Source organism: Pan paniscus, chromosome 11 (assembly GCF_029289425.2).
Source record: "Pan paniscus chromosome 11, NHGRI_mPanPan1-v2.0_pri, whole genome shotgun sequence".
In the NCBI taxonomy this organism is placed as follows: Eukaryota; Metazoa; Chordata; class Mammalia; order Primates; family Hominidae; genus Pan; species Pan paniscus.
In genome coordinates this window covers 86,703,534-86,724,097 of record NC_073260.2, presented here as the reverse complement: position 1 = coordinate 86,724,097, position 20,564 = coordinate 86,703,534, and the positions used below count along the sequence as shown (strand labels likewise).

Sequence of the window (20,564 nt, the reverse complement as noted above, 5' to 3'; positions counted from 1 at the left end):
AGGAGACTCGCATGAACCTGGGAGGCAGAGGTTGCAGTGAGCCGAGATCGCACCACTGTACTCTAGCCTGGCCAGCAGAGCGAGACTCTGCCTCAAAAAAAAAAATAAAATAAAATAAAATAAAATTAGTTTTGGAGGTGAAAACACCCAAACTGTTATTATTTTAAAATACCTACCAAGTACTGTGGTCATATTGACATTCAAAAGAAGTTTCATAAATCGTATCAACTCTAGAAAGAGTTCATGTCAGATGCTAGACCAGCAAGTTACCCAACTCAAAATTCAGCCAATGATTCTTTACTATAGAGTACCTATCATGTGTCAAATAATATACAGACTTCACTACTAACCCTCACAAAAACTTGCAGGGTAGGTGGAATGAGCCCCAATTTAATTTGGAGGTAATAGTGGGTCAGAAAGATTAAATGACTTGCCTTAAGTCATAGAGTTAGCAGTGAGTGGCAGCACTGGGATTCAAACCCAGGTTTGTGTCTTGTCCAAAGCCTGTGCTTACTGCTTTACCATTGTGCTCTTTAGTTTGTAAAGTATGGTAAGCTGGCCTGTTATTTGTTTAGTATCTTCTGGATTTTTTTTTTTTAATTATAGAGCTAGCTTACCATGTGTATCATGTAAAAAAAATTTATAAGATTAACAATTTCCATGAGAATATCATAAACTCAGGGCACACATTCTGGCCATTCCTAACTAAAAAACTTCAAGCAGAATAAGCAGCTATAAAATAGAAAAGAAAAATTAAGGATAAACGGCATTGTGAAAAAAAACCGAGCCACACAGATGAGAATTAAAAATTAACAGCCAGCAAACTCAAAAGAACCTTTGTCCTCCTTGAGGTATGGTGATGATCAAAAAGTTAGCAAGGAATATTAATCAAGGAATTAAAGGGCATTAGGAATGCTATAGTATTGGAAGAAATTACATCTTAACATTTCAAAGCCCCATTTCACTTAAGAGTAAAATCTAATCTGATGTTTTTTACTCTGAATTTTATTCAGTAATTTTTATTTATAATTCATGATAATTGGTAATGTAGTATAATTGTTAGTAAATGCAGTACAAATTGTTCTCCTGTTTTAAAAAGTTTTCTGCAGAACAGTGCATTTATGGCAATGCTATGTTTAATGAGTTAGGGACATCAAATATATAGTAGTTCCTTATTTTCAGTTGTGAAAATGAAATGGCTAAAGCAGAAGAGATGTCTATTTTAGTCTTTTAAAAATGTGTGTGGGTGGTCTTTTTTCCTCAGAAGCCCAAAGCACATGTATATTTTGTTATTTCTCCTTGCTATATTCCTGAGACTATACTAAAAACTTTAAGAAAAGGAACAAGAAAAAGGTAAATTCATGTGTTCCCCACTGCTGTGTCTAGAACCAAGATCACATTATATCATTGTTAAAATTGTGTTATCTAGAAAGTGCAATATAGGGAAAACACTCTGAGAATCTTTTAAAACCCTAGTGTTTCCCTTATTTGTCAGAATATGTGGTACTGGCATCCATAAGTATCTTTTAACTTGCATTTAGCAGGACAAATAGTGTGATACTTATACTGATGACAATCATCCCCATTTAATGACCAGCAGTCACTGAGGGCTGTGAAAATTCACTCAGTGATACCCCATGTTGGTCTTGAAGGAAACCGTACATATGAATTTTTGGATAGCTAATGTATATCTCTCAAGTGCCAACATTTAAAACTTGTAATTATTTTTGATGTATTTCAGGTATGTTAGTATACCTTCCTGCCTTCTTCTTAAACATCATGCTCAGTATAATTCACATTTTCATGATGAAAAGTTAAAGTTATATTCATAATGTATTATTATAAGTATCCAGCTCTGATGTATGTAAAACACTTCATAAAATGTAAAGGGCTATAACAAATATGTTATAAAGTGATTATCTCAGCCCTGAGGTATACAGAATCATTTGCCTCAGACTGCTGTTGGATTTTAAAATTTTTTAAATATCTGCTAAGTAATTTGCTATGTCTTCTCCCACACTATCAATATGCCTGCTTCTAACAGGCTCCCCACTTTCTTCTAATGTGCTGTTATGAGCTTTGGACATGAGATAACCGTGCCTGTTCAGAGTGTCTACAGTAAGAGCTGGACAAACTCTGGGGGGACACAGTCTTTGACACAGCTCTTTTGGTTGCTTTCCACTTTTCTGAAAGGTTCACAGTAACCTTCTAGATAATAGAAACTCCCAGTTAAAGCCTAGGCTAGCAATTTTTTTTAGTTGCAACTAAGTAAGATATACTACAAACTAAGGATGCTGCTAGACTAAGGAATAAACAGCAATGTACCAAAGTACAGCAAAGCAACAACAAAGGCTCTGTATTTGCAGAGGGGTCTATCATGCTTTTAAGAAAAAAGAAGAGTACAGGAAAAAAATTCAGATAGACATAAGAGTATTTTGGATGCCATTAAACTTTGTCAATAACCATTAAAACATAGGCTTAAATTATCACATATTGTTACAAAGACACAGTTTTGTCTCATTATAAAATAAGATTATATGAAATTTATATTCTAGAAATGATTCCAAATCATGTCCTAAGAATTTCTCCCATTCAAATGATAATGGAAATTACTGTCAAAAGGAAAATCTCAAAGTTACCATTACGCTGCTCTCTTTACTTGTAAATGAACTAGGGATAAAGATATGGGTTTTATCAAAAGCCCCAAGGAATATATCTCACATACACCTCCTATATGTATGTGTATATATAAATGCCACTATAAATGAAAATGTCACCCAGAGATAATAAAATAATTTTTAAAGTTTAAATCTGGTCCAAAGTCTTTAAAATAGGTAGATTTTCAGCTTTCTTAAGTTTCTCCCTCATTTAGATTTCATGGTTTTTACATAAAGGGTGAATATTTGAATTTTCTTTTAAATTTCACTGCATCTTCAATTGCCCAACTGTGTTTTCTGATAAATTTTAGATTCACATTTTTAGGAAATTTGGAGTATTCCAGACAATATACTAGATACCCAGAAACTTTTCTCAGTAGGTTCTGAGGTGTTTTAAGTTCTTATGCTAGACTGTAAGCTCCTTGAGGGCAGAGACTGTTTTATTTATTCTTGTATCCTCAGTGCCTGGTACAGGACTTGACACAGAGTAGTTGTTCAATAAATATTTGTTGAATGAATCAAATGAACCTTCACCATATATGGCCTGAAGCTCTCGTGAAGCCAGCAGAATGCAGTGTGCAGATTATTCCGTAATAGAGGAATCCATCATTTATTATTATAATTAACAGACTATATTCATCAGGGTAAGATCTGTTCTGACCATAAGCAAGCAAACATTTCTCATTGACTTGGAAAACTGCAAGTTAAGACTCAGTTTTTCATTCAACGAACATTTGAATCCCTATTATATGCCTAGTTTAGTACTGGGAACTCAAGGGACAAAGATAACTATCGTCTTGGTATTCCATAGCTGTAGTTGAAAGAGATTTAGATTCAGGGCTGGCTTAAAGAGGTTGTACATGTGCAGTTACATAGTGTCCCATACTTAGAAAGATTCCATGTAGGCTGGGTGCAGTAGCTCACACCTGTAATCCCAGCACTTTGGGAAGCCGAGGCAGGAGGATCGCTTGAGCCCGGGAGTTTGAGACCAGCCTGGGGAACATAATGAGACCCCATTTCTACAAAAAATGAAAACACAATTAGCCAGGCATGGCGGCATGCACCTATAGTCCCAGCTACTCGGGAAACTGAGGTGGGAGGATCACCTGAGCCCAGGAAGTTGAGACTGCAGTAAGCTGAGAGCACACCACTGCACTCCAGCCTGGGCAACAGAGTGAGATTGCCTCAAAAAAAAAAAAAAAAAAAAAAAAAAAGTTGAAAGGCATCATGCTTACTTTAATGCTTTGCTATAGCCATCTTGAAATTCTCAACTTTTTGAACAAGGGCACTGCATTTTTATTTTGTACTGGGCTTGCAAATTATGTAGCTGGTCCTACTTAGATGTAATCATTTTGACATGATGGGTACAAAGTAATAAAAGAGTTACAGTATCTTTCACTTACCTTCTAATAAAGATATTCACATTCATTGAGAATTAGCTATAAAATGTATAATTTAGTAAAATAACTTCTGAAATTAAAACCACCTCCTTCCCACAAATTTTTGGACAGATCAAATGTTCTTCATTTCAGAATTACAAAAGCTTTCTAAAACTATAATTGGCTTTTTACCTTTTTAATTGTTTTGAGTCTTTCAAATGGATGAATGTAGAGTTGTAGATGAGTTTATTTTATCTATATACACACCTACATAAACATATAAGGTTTTAATTTAAAAAAACCTTTATATTATAAATGCACTGAATATGTGATATGTCTACCTCATAACATGATTTTTTAAAAATAAATGCTACTTTGAAACATTTGACACACTTTTTGTGTGTGGTTAACCTGTTTAAAAGGTTGATGGCAAACTTGATTTAGTAATTGCTGGAGATTTTTTGTTTAAACTACCTATATGTGCATTTTTAGACCAAAATCAAGCACAAGGCTATGACAATGGCAGTGGCTTGGTAATTCTTGTTAGTGACATTCTGGACTTTTTCAATCATGCACTCTCCATCAGAAAAAATTTAAGATCCAAATTTTGATTATCTATAAATGATGGGTATACTATTGTACTGATCTGTTAAGTACATTATTAAACATACAGAGAGGAAAATCGAAAGTTTAAAAGGATACGATTTTTAAAAATTAAAGTTCTAAATTTCTTCCTGTACCTCCAGGGATAAACTGGGCCTCAGCTGGTATATGGACATTTCATCTTAGGAAGGCCACTATCTAAAATGTAGAATTGGCATTTTACACTAAAAACACATTTACTAAGATTGCATTCTTTCACATATGTTCACTAATGTTCTAGCCATTTGCAAGTTTATTTGGTATGAATATGTTTGTAGAGTTTCTAAAATTAGTTCTTTATTCAGTGAAAATTGTATTATCAACAGGAAGCATCATTCATAGATTTTTACCCTCTTTTTGTCAAGCTGTTTACAGTGACTGAATCTTATATAAGAACTCAGAACATGATATTTTTCAGTGTTCTCTAGAATTTCATTTTCTTGTTGTATTATTTAACAGTGTGATTGATGGTTCATTTTACCAGATTATTTTCATTCACCAGAATATGATAATCATATTTGGGACACTCTTTTTGGTAAATCATTGGAGATTAAAAAAAGAGTGAATCCCTTTGAATTCAAATTATTTTGTGAAATTAATCATTCAGACAAACTGATTTAACTAACCATAGCACTAATTATCACTATTTCGTTATCTCTATGACTGACATATTTTGGGCTATTTAAAAATATATTTTTAATTGAAAGGGAAATAATTATTTGGCATGCATTAATAATAAGGAATCAACAATGTATATTTGTTTTCTATTGCAGCTGTAACAAATTACCATAAACTCAGTTATTTAAAACAACAAAAATTTATGTTCCAGTTCTGGAGGTCAGAAATGGATCTCACTGGGCTAAAATCAAGGTGTTGGTGGGGCTGTGTTTCCTCTGGGAGCCTAAGGGGACAATTCATTTCCTTGCCTTTTCCAGCATCTAGAGGCCACCTGCATTCCTTGGTTCATTGCCCCTTCTTCCTTCAAAACCAGCAGAAAAGCATATTATTTTTTTTAAAAAAAGTACTTAATTTTTTTATTTTTGTAGAGGCAGGGTCTCACTATGTTGCCCAGGCTGGGCACAAACTCTCCTGGGCTCAAGTGATCCTCCTGCCTCAGCCTCCCAAAGTGCTGGGATTACAAGTGTACGCCACCGTGCTTACACTGACTTTCGTGATTACATTGGGCCCACTGCATAATGCAGGATAATCTCTCCATTTTAAGGCCAGCTGATTAGCAAACTTAATTCCATTTACAACCTTAATTAGCCCTTGCCCTGTAACATTACATACAAGTTCTGGGTATTAAGGATGTGGACATCTTTAGGGGCTACTGTTCTGTTTGCTTACTGTGTGCTAGTGTTGGGTACTAGCCTTAGCGCTTCACAGGCACTATTTAATCCTTAAGGCATTCTTATGAAGTGGGTACAGTTATTCCCATTTTACAGAGGAAGAAACTGAGGCTTAGATTCGTTTACCTAAAGTCATATACCTAGTGAGTTTCAGAGTTAGACTTCTACCTGGTTCTGTCTGACTTCATAGCCTAACTTCAGTTGCTATACAGCTTTGATAATTCAGTGAGAAAATGTTTACTGCTTACAAACTATGTAGAACATTGTGAATACAGGTGTCATACTGTAAGAGAAATGTATTGCAGCTTTATTCTGTAATCAGGTAAAATTATTCTGATATCATTGTGAAAAAGTTGAAAAGCTTCCGCTTATGTGTATAGGGCCAGTAACATTTTCAGAGTTGTCTTGTAACACATAAGTGCTTTTATTCCCTAGACCTTTATCTACTAGGGCTTAGCTGTTTTAGTTTATAGCTGTCATATACTACTTTTAAAACAAATAATGCTGGACGCAGTGGCTCATGCCTGTAATCCTAGCACTTTAGGAGGCCAAGGCGGGCAGACTGCTTGGGCCCAGGAGTTTGAGAACAGCCTGGGCAACGTGGTAAAACCCCATCTCTACAAAAACTACAAAAAATTAGCTGGGCATGGTGGCACGAGCCTGTAGTTCCAGCTATTGGCGAAGGTGGGGGGAGGGGCGGGCAGTGAGGTGGGCGGGTCACCTGAGCCCAGGAGGTCGAGGCAGCCTTGATCATGTCACCAGCTTGGGTGACAGAGTGAGACCCTGTCTCAAAAATAAATAAATAAATAAAAACTAATAACTATTTAGGATATCAACTTGAAACAGGTATTTAAATCACGACACATGTACATTTATAGAACATTATGTACAGTTGGTTGCTGCATCTCAAAAACTACATATCAGGCTGAAAAAAAATCCACAATATTATTAAAAGGCAAAGATAAGCAAGCTTAAAACTTTTTAAGGTTTATTGCTTCCAGAGCCATATTCTTAAAGTTTTTCTCTTGATCTGTGTGGCTTCAACCACATATATTTTTTCCACAATAATGGGATAATTATAGGATTGCCTGGTTCCTGATGGGGTAAAGGTGGATGTATTAACAGAGACGTTATCAGTCATCAGTGGTTATCTGGTGTCCATGCATCATCTCTATTTGGCAGTGTGTCCCAGTGAGTATACTAGGCAGAAATAGACTGCCATTTTAGGCCTTAGAATCAGGTTCTTATCCCTGACTCCCCCACCCTTACAGGAGAGTACTCAAGACCATGGGCAAGCACTCTTGGGAGCTTTATCATTGTCTGCTCACCAAGTATTAGAAGCATCTGCTGTAATACCGCATTAATTAGCTCTGACTTTGTCCTAGTCAGGGAGTGTCATTCTCATTCTTTGGAGAGACTTCATGCTATCCCCTACCTCATGGCATTACATCCCCTCTTGGGAAAGTCCAATTTTTGTATAACAACCACTGGGCCTGTCCCTGAGTTTTCCTCCAGGCTCCTCCCTTTTGGCAAAGGACAAAAAAAAGTGGTGCTCAAACTTTACTGTGCATTAGAATCACCTGGAAAATGTGTTAAAATAGATTGCTGGGTCCCCATCCAGAGTTTCTGATTCTGTAGGTCTGGAGTGGGAGCCCTAGTTTTGCATTTCTAATCAGTCCTCCACTGATGCTGTAGGTCTTAGGGACCACAGTTTGAGAACCACGGATATAGAAAATGAAGTTAAGATTTAGATCTTCCATGGATGACAGATGCCATGGATCTCTGTGTAGATAACAGAAGTCCATTTAGAGAACCTCCTACCTTTTTGAGGCCAATATAGAAGAACAATGTGTCCCTTCAGCTACATCATTTTCAGTACATTATCAGGTTTGCACTTCTTGAACTAAAGCTAAGAGTTCCCTGATTAAAACATGACATTGGCCGGGTGCAGTGGCTCATGCCTGTAATCGTAGTACTTTGAGAGGCCAAAGCAGGCAATCACCTGAGGTCAGGAGTTCAAGACCAGCCTGGCCAACATGGTGAAACCCCGTCTCTGCTAAAAGTACAAAAATTAGCCAGGTGTAGTGGCGCAGGCCTGTAATCCCAGCTACTCGGGAGGCTGGGGCAGGAGAATTGTTTGAACATGGGGGGTGGAAGTTGCAGTGAGCCGAGATCGTGCCATTGCACTCCAGCCTGGGCAACAAGAGCGAAACTCTGTCTCAAAAAACAAAACAATAAAACAAAAACATGATATTTACATTACTGGGCAGTTAAGTAAGCTAAGATGATCTTACCTTCTCAGGAACAGACCTGGTGCTATGTAGCTTATCTTTTAACTCAAAATGAGAGAGCAGCTACAGAAATATACACTCCCTGGTATGAGCTGTAAATAGCTGCAACTGTTGCTAACAATAGCAATAAATCCAGAAAAGGAACAACTGAAACTTTAACCAGAGCATACACAACTCAAAACACTTTTTAGCCTTAAAAAAAAAAGTTTTTTAAAAAAAGTTATTTCCAGGGAGCCGGGTGAGGTGGCTCACGCCTATAATCCCAGGACTTTGGGAGGCTGAGGCAGGCAGATCGCCTGAGGTCAGGAGTTCGAGACCAGCCTGGCCAACATGGCAAAACCCTGTCTCTACTAAAGATACAAAAAACTAGCCGGGTGTGGTAGTACATGCCTGTAGTCCCAGCTACTCAGGAGGCTGAGGCAGGAGAATCACTTGAACCTGGGAGGTAGAGGTTGCAGTGAGCCGAGACTGCACCACTGCAAGCCAGACCCTGTCTCAAAAAAAACAGTTGTCTCCTTGCAAGTTGTTTAAATTATGAGTACTTTAGAATGCTTTGTTGACATTACTTGTTAAAGTTCTTCTCTATAAAAGGTTAGTTTTTGTTGGGGTAAAATGAAGGATCCAAATTTAATTGTGAAATGGTTACTTTTTAAAAGTTAAAATACAAAGCATCAGATTTGTTCTAAACACATTGCATTTATTCTTAAGCAGTTATTACCTAGTTTTTTTCTTGCATACTTAATAAATGTATGTAATTAAAAGAAAGATTTCCTGGCGTTTATTTAAAGTTGCAGTGTATTGCAGGAAAATCATAATTTTCCTGGTAGCCTGGTCCCTGCTAGTCAGGAGGTGGGTAGACCCCTTATTGCTGGGCAGTCTTAGGAAAGAATGTTTTTTCGTTGTTGTTGTTTGTTTGTTTTGAGATGGAGTCTCGCTCTGTCGCCCAGGCTGGAGAGTAGTGGTGTGATCTTGGCTCACTGCAAGCTCTGCCTCCCAGGTTCAAGCCATTCTCCTGCCTCAGCCTCCCAAGTAGCTGGGACTACAGGCACCTGCCACCACGCCCGGCTAATTTTTTTCTATTTTTAGTAGAGACGGGGTTTCACCGTATTAGCCAGGATGGTCTTGATCTCCTGACCTCGTGATCCATCCACCTCGGCCTCCCAAAGTGCTGGGATTACAGGCGTGAGCCACTGCGCCCAGCAGGAAAGAATGTTTGAAAGATTGGCCTCTGTTTTAGCCACCAGCCCTGTCACATTCAGGAGGGGATAGTCCAGACCTCAGTGGGAGGGAACTGCCATATTATTATCATTAGTGGGGAAGACAAGTAAATTTCTAGGCTACAGGCTTGTGTTCCCTTCTAGCAAGTATTTCAGTGGTATCTTATAACTTCATAGCAATCTAAGAATAGCATACTAAAGGAGCTAAACTGAGTTTCTCAATTATTCAGCAATAATGATAAACCCCCTAATGCTTTTTCCCAACATTTTATTATGAAAATGTCCGAACAGCAAAGTTAAAAGAACTTTACAGTGAACACTGTTTACCAAGGTTTTACCATTAATATTTTACTTGTTTTATCCCTTAACTAACTCTGTCCATCAGTCCATCTTATTTATTTTTTTGAGACGGAGTCTCTCTGCGTCGCCCAGGCTGGAGTGCAGTGGTGCAATCTCGGCTTACTGCAACCTCCGTCTCCCAGGTTCAAGTGATTCTCCTGATTCAGCCTCCCAAGTAGCTGGGGTTACAGGCACCCACCATCACGCCTGGCTAATTTTTGTATTTTTAGTAGAGATGGGGTTTCACCATGTTGGCCAGGCTGGTCTTGAACTCCTGACCTCAGGTGATCCACCTGTCTCAGCCTCCCCAAGTGCTGGGATTTACAGGTGTGAGCCACTGCACCCAGCCTAATCCATCTTAATTTTTGATGCATTTTAAATTGCTGACATCTGTACCCATCCTTCTAAAAGTCCTCACATGACTAGAGTTTAACATTTGTTTTTTTCTTTTGTTGTAAAATTTACATAGAATGAAGTACACAGATTAACTCTACATTACTTAAATTTATATAAATGTATACACCTGTGTAACCCAAACATCTGTCAACATATAGAGTACTACCACCATCCCAGCAAGTTCTCTCCTGCCTCTTCCAGGTGAACCTCTGCCCCCATCCTCCCAGAGGGAAACACTGTTTGTTTGTTTTTTTCTGCTACAGATTTTCCTCTTCTAGAACTTCACGTAAGTGAAATTATCCATTATGTATTCCTCTTGATGATTTCTAAAAGAAATTCTTAAGAAATTAAAAGGGTTTCCGAAACAAGGAGAATAATTGATAAAGAAAATATCAGAGATCAGATTGATTACTTCATTAAGTGTATTTATTATGAGAACCTCTCATCTGTGGATATAGAAATCTGAAAGACAGACCCTGCCCTCGAGGAGATCACATTGTCCTGGCAGATAAAGTACAAACATGCAGTTAGAGACAGGCAAGAAACAGTTATCACTTGGCACAGAAGGGGCCTAATCCAGCCTGGGAGGCGATGGAGAAATCAAGAGACATTTACATTTTCACTTTGGAACTTGTCTCGGGCAGCCAATGCTCTTTATTTTCCATAAAAGTCTAGAACCTCTTAACTCAAAATGATTTGTCCTGAAATGGCAGTTTTACAACACTGAGTAGGTGTAACACAAACTCGCTAAATAAAATAAATGAGGAAAAACTGTAAAAGGCACAAACTGAAATTATTGGGGATTCTGTTTTCCTCTAGTTCGAGTTGAAATAGACTCAAATAGATGTGGTATTGCTCCCAAACACAAATAACATGCATTCCTGTTCTTGTATCACAAGTGGCAGAAGCTTTCAAGAGCTCTAGATAGCAACAGCAAAACTTTAATCTTCTTGGACTTCCCTTTAACCTTCTCAAGGTATATAAAACTGTTGCTGGTTGGGCATGGTGGCTCATGCCTATAATCCCAGCACTTTGGGAGGCTGAGGCGGGAGGATCATTTGAGGCCAGGAGTTTGTGACCAGCCTAGGCCAACATAGCAAGACCTCATCTCTACCAAAAACCAAATCAATTGTATCTTCAAACTGAGGCCCTCATCTCCTAATTTTTTTTACTCTTTACTTCCATATTTTACACACAGATTACAAATGAAAGATCCTCAGTTTCCACCTGTACCCACTTTTTCCTACCTTGGTCCTTCTCAGAACTCTATCACTGTTATTTAGTGAGGAGGTGAAGCCCGAGAAAACCTGGAAATTTGTTTAGCCACACTTTCCCCAGAAAACTGAGAGGGCTAAGGAAAATTCTGAAGCTTCTTTTGCCCAAGGAAACAAGAAAGCTACTTACTATAAACCACCCGTTATAGATATGATGACCCTTGAAAGAGAAATAGTTTATTTTTCTTTGTATTGTCTGAAACAGAGAGCATCTCAGTGTAACTAAATGCATTTTTTAGTGTACATCAGAAGGAAGTAATTGCTTAATAAAGAGGGCCTGAACTGAGTTTGTTTTATTTCTGTTGATCATGAAAGGTAGAGCAGCTGTAGAGGTGAGCTGCCCTAAAACAATGTAAACAAGTCACTGCCTTAATGGTGCTTCTAACAGTAACAAAGCAGTGCTCCATGACAAACTATTCTAAAGAATACTTTCTTCTTGCTCTTCCTAGTCAATTTCATTCAATTGAGCTCCACAATTCAGAAACAGTGCCAGGAGGGATAAGAAAAATGGAGTGCCTGTACCTCTGAATCCTGACTCATGCACAAGTGTTTTATCTCAAATTGGCTAGACATTTCTCAGAGTAAAGGATCGCTGGCAGTGTTTGGAAACTAAAGGAGAATAAAGAACAGTCTCATCAATCATGCAGCTAATGTTGTGGACTGAATTCATATATTGAAGCCCTAACTTCCAATGTGATAGTATTTGGAGGTGAGGGCTTTGGGTGGTAATTAGGGTTAGATGAGGTCATGAGAGAGGTGCCCATGATGGGATTAGTAATCTTATAAAGATAACTAATTTATAATTACTTATAAAGGGCTGAGATTAGAACTTTCTCTCCATTATGTGAGGGTATAGCAAGAGGACAGCCCTCTGCAAACCAGGGAGAGGGCCCTCACCAGGAACCAAATCTGCTGGCTCCTTGATCTTGGACTTCCCAACCTCCAGAACCATGAGAAATAAATGTTGTTTAAGCCAGTGGTCCCCAACCTTTTTAGCACCAGGGACTGGTTTTATGGAAGACAATTTTTCCACAGATAGGTGGAGCGACACAATGGTTTGGGGATGAAACTGTTCCACCTCAGATCATCAGGCATTAGATTTTCATAAGGAGTGCACAATCTAGATCCCTTGCATTTGCAGTTCACAGTAGGGTTTGCATTCCAGTGAGAATCTAATGCTGCCACTGATCTGACAGGAGGCAGAGCTCAGGTGGTAATGCTCACTTACCCACTGCTCACCTCCTTCTGTGCAGCTTGGCTCCAAACAGATGGGTACCTGTCCATGGCCCAGGCGTTGGGGAACCCTGATTTAAGTCATCCAGTCTATGGTACTTTGTTATGGCAGCCCAAGCTAAAACAATTCAGTACTTTGAGATCAATGTAAAAATTACCTTTTCCTTAAATGACCTCCATGACCCATTAACAAATGAAGGCTGACCTTCATTCGGTCATTTCATAGGATATTCCAGAATGCTGTGATACTGAATATCCATGTGTCCCATCATTCTTGATTCTTGGTTTTTTTTTTTTTTTTTTTTTTGAGACAAGGTCTTACTATATTGCCTAGGCTGGACTTGAACTCTCAAACTCCTGGACTCAATAGATCCTCCTGCCTTGGCCACCCAAAATGCTGAGATTGCAGGCGTGAGCCACTGTGCCCTGCCAGGACTGGCTTTTTAAAGAGGCAACAGGGCCAGGCATGGTGGCTCATGCCTGTAATCCCAGCACTTTGGGAGGCTGAGGTGGGTGGATCACTTGAGCTCAGAAGTTTGAGACCAGCCTAGGCAACATGGTGAAACCCTGTCTCTACAAAAAATACAAAATTTAGCTGGGAATGGTGGCACACACCTGTGGTCCCAGCTACTGGCAATGCTGAGATGGGAGGATCGCTTGAGCCTGGGAGGCTGAGGCTGCAGTGGGCCAAGATTGCGCCAATGCACTCCAGCCTAGGTGACAGAGTGAGAATCTGTGTCAATAAATAAATAAAGAAAGAAAGAAAGAAAGAAAGAAAGAAAGAAAGAAAGAAAGCAAGCAAGCAAGCAAGCAAGCAAGCAAGAGGTATCAAATATTCACAACAGAGATTTCTGCCTCTCAGCATGGGTGCAACTCTCATCCCACTCAGGATAATAGTGAGAGCTGAGGTACTGAACATTGCTAAAAAACTATGTGAGGGTAAAACAAAAGAGGTCTATGAATTGCTTGTTAGATAGGCCAGGAAAAGTCCTGCAATCTAAGGACCAGATTATAGCAGGAAATGCAGTCAGAATCACCTGGAAGGAAAAGCTGCAATCTCAAATAAAATTACCAGTTGCATTTTTCTGTTGTTACAGGAAGCAGGTATTAAAACTGCTTTCACCAGGAAATGTGAGGAGACAGCTTTCATTGTGCCCCAGTGTGAAATAATTCCAACTGAATGGTTTGCAGAAGAATACTAACTGGTTCTTTACTCGAAAGAAATCCTGGTGTCAAGGAAGGATGTGAGTTTTGCCCACCTAAAGTGGAGATGTTTTTCAAGGATGATGCCAATCATGACCCACAGTGGTCTAGGCAACAGCTAATTGCAGCAAAATTTGGCTTTGCTGCACTTGGTATAAAACTGAAGTGGATATCATGAGTCATGCCACATAGGCTGTTTTTGAAATCCCGGAGAAATCCCGGTTGCTCCCAGAACTGTACACCGGTTGATATGAAGATTGAATTTGGTGTTCATGTGACCAGCAAATAAATTCTCACTGATGTTATTGATAATGACTCCTAGAGACACTCACCATCGGGGGAGCAAAGCCAATAGAAAGACAGTCTTTTAATCATACTTTTAAAAACGTTATTTTAAAAAAATAGAGCCAGTCTTGCCATGTTGCCCAGACTCAAGCAATCCTCCTGCCTTAGCCTCCCAAAGTGCTGGGATTACAGGCGTGAGCCACCACTCCTGGCTGAAACAGTCTTATCAAGGCTTCAGTGTAACTCCTGAAGGGTTCCAAATGGTAAAGAAAAACTTTGCGTGGGTTGTAGAGAGTAGAGTCGCTTTTGAAATCAGAAAGTCAGTGCAGTGTTATAGTACTGATGGGTTCTACTTCTGATCTTAATCGCCGTGAAAAAAATCAAGGCCTGTGGAAATTTTGGCATTCCATGTAGACTTTGAGTAACATCTGCACATAAAGGACCAGAAGAAACGCTGAGGATTAAAGCTGAGTATGAAGGGGCGGCAGTCGTACTGTATCTGTGGCAGTGGCAGGCAGAAGCAATGGTTTGGGATCAGTGATGTTTGGGAACACTACACATCCAGTTATCTATTGTCCTCCCCTCACACCAGACTGAGGAGTTCAGGATGTGTGGTCTTCTCTGCGACTACTCAAGTGGTCTCGGCTATTCAACCATACTTTCTCCAGAAGGATCAGCTCAGCTTGCTACTCAGATATTTGGATTAAACAACCATTTATTATGGGGCAAACTGCAAGCAAGCACTTTGAACACATGGATTATTTGGAAGAAAGGTGACAAGAAAAACAGAGAAAACATCATTGCATTTTTAGGGGGAAAACTACAAATTTCTAATTTAGCTGCAGAAAAAATAATTAGAGAACACAAATAAAATGTACTAGTGAATACATGCTTCTCTAGACCCAAACAAAAACTATTTGCAACGTAATTAAAACAGGTAAGTGCTGTGAAAAATAGAAACATGGTGACATAGAAGAGCCTGACGGGGGAACCTAACCGAGTCCTGAGAGTGTAAGCCAGCTTCCCCAAGGAAGTGACATTTCAACCGAGATCTGAAGGACAGCAGTCTATAAATGAAGTAAAGAAAGGCAGTGCTGAGGGCAGAGGGCACCTGCATGGGCAGAGGCTGGGAGCAAGATGAGTACAGCGTGCCCCAAGTAATCAGGAAGTGCCAGTGGCTGGAGTGCAGAGACAGCAGCGCAGTTTTAGCTAGAGATGAGAGTAAGGGAGGCAAGGGCTGGATCATCCTGTCTCCTGTAGGCCACAGCAAGATGTTTGGTCTTTATGGCAGAGGAAAAGCATTTATTGAAGTGACATTTTAAAAAATTACTGATGGCCCTCTCCCCTCTCCCCTCTCCCCTCCCCCTCCCCCCTCCCCCCTCTCCCCTCACCCCTCTCCCCTCTCCCCTCTTTCCACAGTCTCCCTCTGATGCCCAGCCGAAGCTGGACGGTACTGCTGCCATCTCAGCTCACTGCAACCTCCCTGCCCGATTCTCCTGCCTCAGCCTGCCGAGTGCCTGCAATTGCAGGCACGCGCCGCCACGCCTGACTGGTTTTCGTATTTTTTTTGGTGGAGACGGGGTTTCCATGTGTCGGCTGGGCTGGTCTCCAGCTCCTAACCGCGAGTGATCCGCCAGCCTCGGCCTCCCAAGGTGCTGGGATTGCAGACGGAGTCTCGTTAACTCAGTGCTCAATGGCGCCCAGGCTGGAGTGCAGTGGCGTGATCTCAGCTCGCTACAACCACCTCCCAGCCGCCTGCCTTGGCCTCCCTAAGTGCCGAGATTGCAGCCTCTGCCTGGCAGCCACCCCGTCTGGGAAGTGAGGAGCGTCTCCGCCTGACCGCCCATCGTCTGGGATGTGAGGAGCCCCTCTGCCTGGCTGCCCAGTCTGGAAAGTGAGGAGCGTCTCTGCCCGGCCGCCATCCCATCTAGGAAGTGAGGAGCGCCTCTTCCCGGCCGCCATCACATCTGGGAAGTGAGGAGCGTCTCTGCCCGGCCACCCATCGTCTGAGATGTGGGGAGCACCTCTGCCCTGCCGCCCCGTCCGGGATGTGAGGAGCGTCTCTGCCCGGCCGCCCTGTCTGAGAAGTGAGGAGACCCTCTGCCTGGCAACCGCCCCGTCTGAGAAGTGAGGAGCCCCTCCGCCCGGCAGCCACCCCGTCTGAGAAGTGAGGAGCGTCCTCCCTCCTCGTCCGGGAGGGAGGTGGGGGGGGTCAGCCCCCCGCCCGGCCAGCCGCCCCGTCCGGGAGGTGAGGGGCGCCTCTGCCCGGCCGCCCCTACCGGGAAGTGAGGAGCCCCTCTGCCCGGCCAGCCGCCTCGTCCGGGAGGGAGGTGGGGGGGTCAGCCCCCCGCCTGGCCAGCTGCCCCGTCCGGGAGGCGAGGGGTGCCTCTGCCCGGCCGCCCCTACTGGGAAGTGAGGAGCCCCTCTGCCCGGCCAGCCGCCCCGTCCGGGAGGGAGGTGGGGGGGTCAGCCCCCCGCCCGGCCAGCCGCCCCGTCCGGGAGGGAGGTGGGGGGATCAGCCCCCCGCCTGGCCAGCCGCCCCGTCCGGGAGGGAGGTGGGGGGATCAGCCCCCCACCCGGCCAGCCGCCCTGTCCAGGAGGTGGGGGGCGCCTCTGCCCGGCCGCCCCTACTGGGAAGTGAGGAGCCCCTCTGCCCGGCCAGCCGCTCTGTCTGGGAGGGAGGTGGGGGGGTCAGCCCCCCGCCCGGCCAGCCGCCCCGTCCGGGAGGGAGGTGGGGGGGTTAGCCCCCCGCCTGGCCAGGCACCCCGTCCGGGAGGTGAGGGGCGCCTCTGCCCGGCCGCCCCTACTGGGAAGTGAGGAGCCCCTCTGCCCGGCCAGCCGCTCTGTCTGGGAGGGAGGTGGGGGGTCAGCCCCCCGCCCGGCCAGCCGCCCCGTCCGGGAGGGAGGTGGGGGGGTCAGCCCCCCGCCGGGCCAGCCACCCCGTCGGGGAAGTGAGGGGCGCCTCTGCCCGGCCGCCCCTACTGGGAAGTGAGGAGCCCCTCTGCCCGGCCAGCCGCCCCGTCTGGGAGGGAGGTGGGGGGGGTCAGCCCCCCGCCCAGCCAGCTGCCCCGTCCGGGAGGTGAGGGGCGCTTCTGCCCGGCCGCCCCTACTGGGAAGTGAGGAGCTCCTCTGCCCGGCCACCACCCCATCTGGGAGATGTACTCAACAGCTCATTGAGAACGGGCCATGAAGACAATGGCAGTTTTGTGGAATAGAAAGGGGGGAAAGGTGGGGAAAAGATTGAGAAATCGGATGATTGCCGTGTCTGTGTAGAAAGAGGTAGACATGGGAGACTTTTCATTTTGTTCTGTACTAAGAAAAATTCTTCTGCCTTGGGATCCTGTTGATCTGTGACCTTACCCCCAACCCTGTGCTCTCTGAAACATGTGCTGTATCCACTCAGGGTTGAATGGATTAAGGGCGGTACAAGATGTGCTTTGTTAAACAGATGCTTGAAGGTAGCATGTTCCTTAAGAGTCATCACCACTCCCTAATCTCAAGTACCCAGGGACACAAACAGTGCGGAAGGCCGCAGGGTCCTCTGCCTAGGAAAACCAGAGAACTTTGTTCACTTCTTTATCTGCTGACCTTCCCTCCACTATTGTCCTGTGACCCTGCCGAATCCCCCTCTGCGAGAAACACCCAAGAATGATCAATTTAAAAAAAAAAAAAAAAAAAAAAATTACCCCTCTGCCCAGCCAGCCGCCCCGTCCGGGAGGGAGGTGGGGGGGGTCAGCCCCCCGCCCGGCCAGCCGCCCCATCCGGGAGGGAGGTGGGGGGGTCAGCCCCCCGCCCGGCCAGCCGCCCCGTCCGGGAGGGAGGTGGGGGGGTCAGTCCCCCACCCGGCCAGCCGCCCCGTCCGGGAGGTGAGGGGCGCCTCTGCCCGGCCGCCCCTACTGGGAAGTGAGGAGCCCCTCTGCCCGGCCAGCCGCCCCGTCCGGGAGGGAGGTGGGGGGGATTAGCACCCCGCCCGGCCAGCCGCCTTGTCTGGGAAGGAGGTGGGGGGGTCCGCCCCCCGCCCGGCCAGCCGCCCTGTCCGGGAGGGAGGTGGGGCAGGTCAGCCCCCCACCCGGCCAGCCGCCCTGTCCGGGAGGTGAGGGGCGCCTCTGCCCAGCGGCCCCTACTGGGAAGTGAGGAGCCCCTCTGCCAGGCCAGCCGCCCCGTCCGGGAGGGAGGTGGGGGGGTCAGCCCCCCACCCGGCCAGCCGCCCCGTCCGGGAGGTGAGGGGCGCCTCTGCCCGGCAGCCCCTACTGGGAAGTGAGGAGCCTCTCTGCCCGGCCACCACCCCGTCTGGGAGGTGTGCCCAACAGCTCATTGAGAACGGGCCAGGATGACAATGGCGGCTTTGTGGAATAGAAAGGTGGGAAAGGTGGGGAAAAGATTGAGAAATCGGATGGTTGCCATGTCTGTGTAGAAAGAAGTCGACATGGGAGACTTTTCATTTTGTTCTGTACTAAGAAAACTTCTTCTGCCTTGGGATCCTGTTGATCTGTGACCTTACCCCCAACGCTGTGCTCTCTGAAACATGTGCTGTGTCCACTCAGGGTTAAATGGATTAAGGGTGGTGCAAGATGTGCTTTGTTAAACAGATGCTTGAAGGCAGCATGCTCGTTAAGAGTCATCACCACTCCCTAATCTCAAGTACCCAGGGACACAAACACTGCGGAAGGCTGCGGGGTCCTCTGCCTAGGAAAACCAGAGACCTTTGTTCACTTGTTTATCTGCTGACCTTCCCTCTACTATTGTCCTATGACCCTGCCAAATCCCCCTCTGTGAGAAACACCCAAGAATTATCAATAAAAAATAAATAAATTAAAAAAAAATTAAAAAAAAAAAAAAAAAATTACTGATGGCCGGGCACGGCGGCTCACGCCTGTAATCCCAGCACTTTGGGAGGCTGAGGCAGGTGGATCACTTAAGGTCAGGAGTTTGAGACCAGCCTGGCGCAAAACCCTGTCTCTACTGAAAAAATACGAAATTTAGCCGGGTGTGATGGCGGATGCCTGCAATCCCAGCTACTCCGGAGGCTGAGGCAGGAGAATCGCCTGAACACAGGAGGCAGAGGGTGCAGTGAGCCAAGATTTCACCACTGCACTCCAGCCTGGCGACAGAGACCACGTCTCAAAAAAAAAAAAATTATTGACAATATGAAGAATAGATTGAAGGGAGATAGGAACTGAGATAAATCCTATTTTACCTTCGACTTCTACTTTAAAATCAGATATACTTATTTGGACAAAAAATTTCCTAGTTGGGAACGTCAGATAAATAGATTTAAGGCAGCCGGCGCGGTGGCTCACGCCTATAATCCCAGCACTTTGGGAGGCCGAGGTGGGCAGATCACCTGAGGTTAGGAGTTTGAGACCAGCCTGACCAACATGGAGAAACCCCATCTCTACTAAAAATACAAAATTAGCCAGGCGTGGTGGTGCATGCCTGTAATCCCAGCTACTTGGGAGGCGGAGGCAGGAGAATCACTTGAACCCAGAGGTCGGAGGTTGCGGTGAGCCGAGATCACGCCATTGCACTCCAGCCTGGTCACAAGAGCGAAACCCCGTCTCTAAATAAAAAAGTAAATAAATAAATAAAAAGATTTAAGATGGGAACCAGTCTCTTGGGGATTGGGAGTGCTCTGTAGCTATGCAGAGATTCCCCCAGGGCTGTTCCTGGTCACACCTACTCCTCACTCTGGAGGTCTAGAACTCTACAGTGGCTGCTATGGGCGGGTTAAAAGATTTCATCAGATGATGATTAAACACCCTTTTTATCAAATCTAAATTTACAAGTTCAGGATATTACACTTTCTCTTTATGATGGATTTCAATCCAAAACAGGACTTTTAGAAGCAACTGCTCCTTTACCTTGCTGTCCTTATCAGGCAACCTCAATGATCTCTAAAGCCAGGAAACAACCTAAAACTTCACATGCAAATTCACAATGTGGCTAAACTTCACACTCTCCTAACCAATGAGCTACAACAGAAAGGAGCAGCTCTGAAGGCAAAAGTAGATATTAAAAAAAAAAAAAAAATGAAAAGCACAAACATCCAGACCATGTAACTTGGGAGTAAACATTGCATGAGGCTACTCTATTACAACAGAAAGTACTGATAAGCTAAACCAAGAAAGTTTAAACTCAGTAGGGAAGTGTATTAAATATGAGGAAGACCTTTAAGAAATAAAATGTAGCCAGGCACAGTAGCTCACGCCTGTAATCCCAGACTTTTGGGAGGCCAAGGTGGGCAGATTGCTCGAGCCCAGGAGTTCAAGACCAGCCTGGGCAACATGATGAAAATCTCT

The 20,564-nt window shown here is 44.0% G+C and overlaps 1 protein-coding gene and 1 pseudogene across 4 annotated transcripts in view; one reads left to right on the top strand and one right to left on the bottom strand.

Annotated features, from left to right (window-relative positions):
• SHB (SH2 domain containing adaptor protein B) overlaps window positions 1–20,564 on the bottom strand; it is a 214,599-nt gene that overhangs the window by 6,065 nt on the left and 187,970 nt on the right. The window lies entirely within an intron of this gene.
• Window positions 88–15,635, top strand: LOC103785475 (bifunctional phosphoribosylaminoimidazole carboxylase/phosphoribosylaminoimidazole succinocarboxamide synthetase-like; annotated as a pseudogene).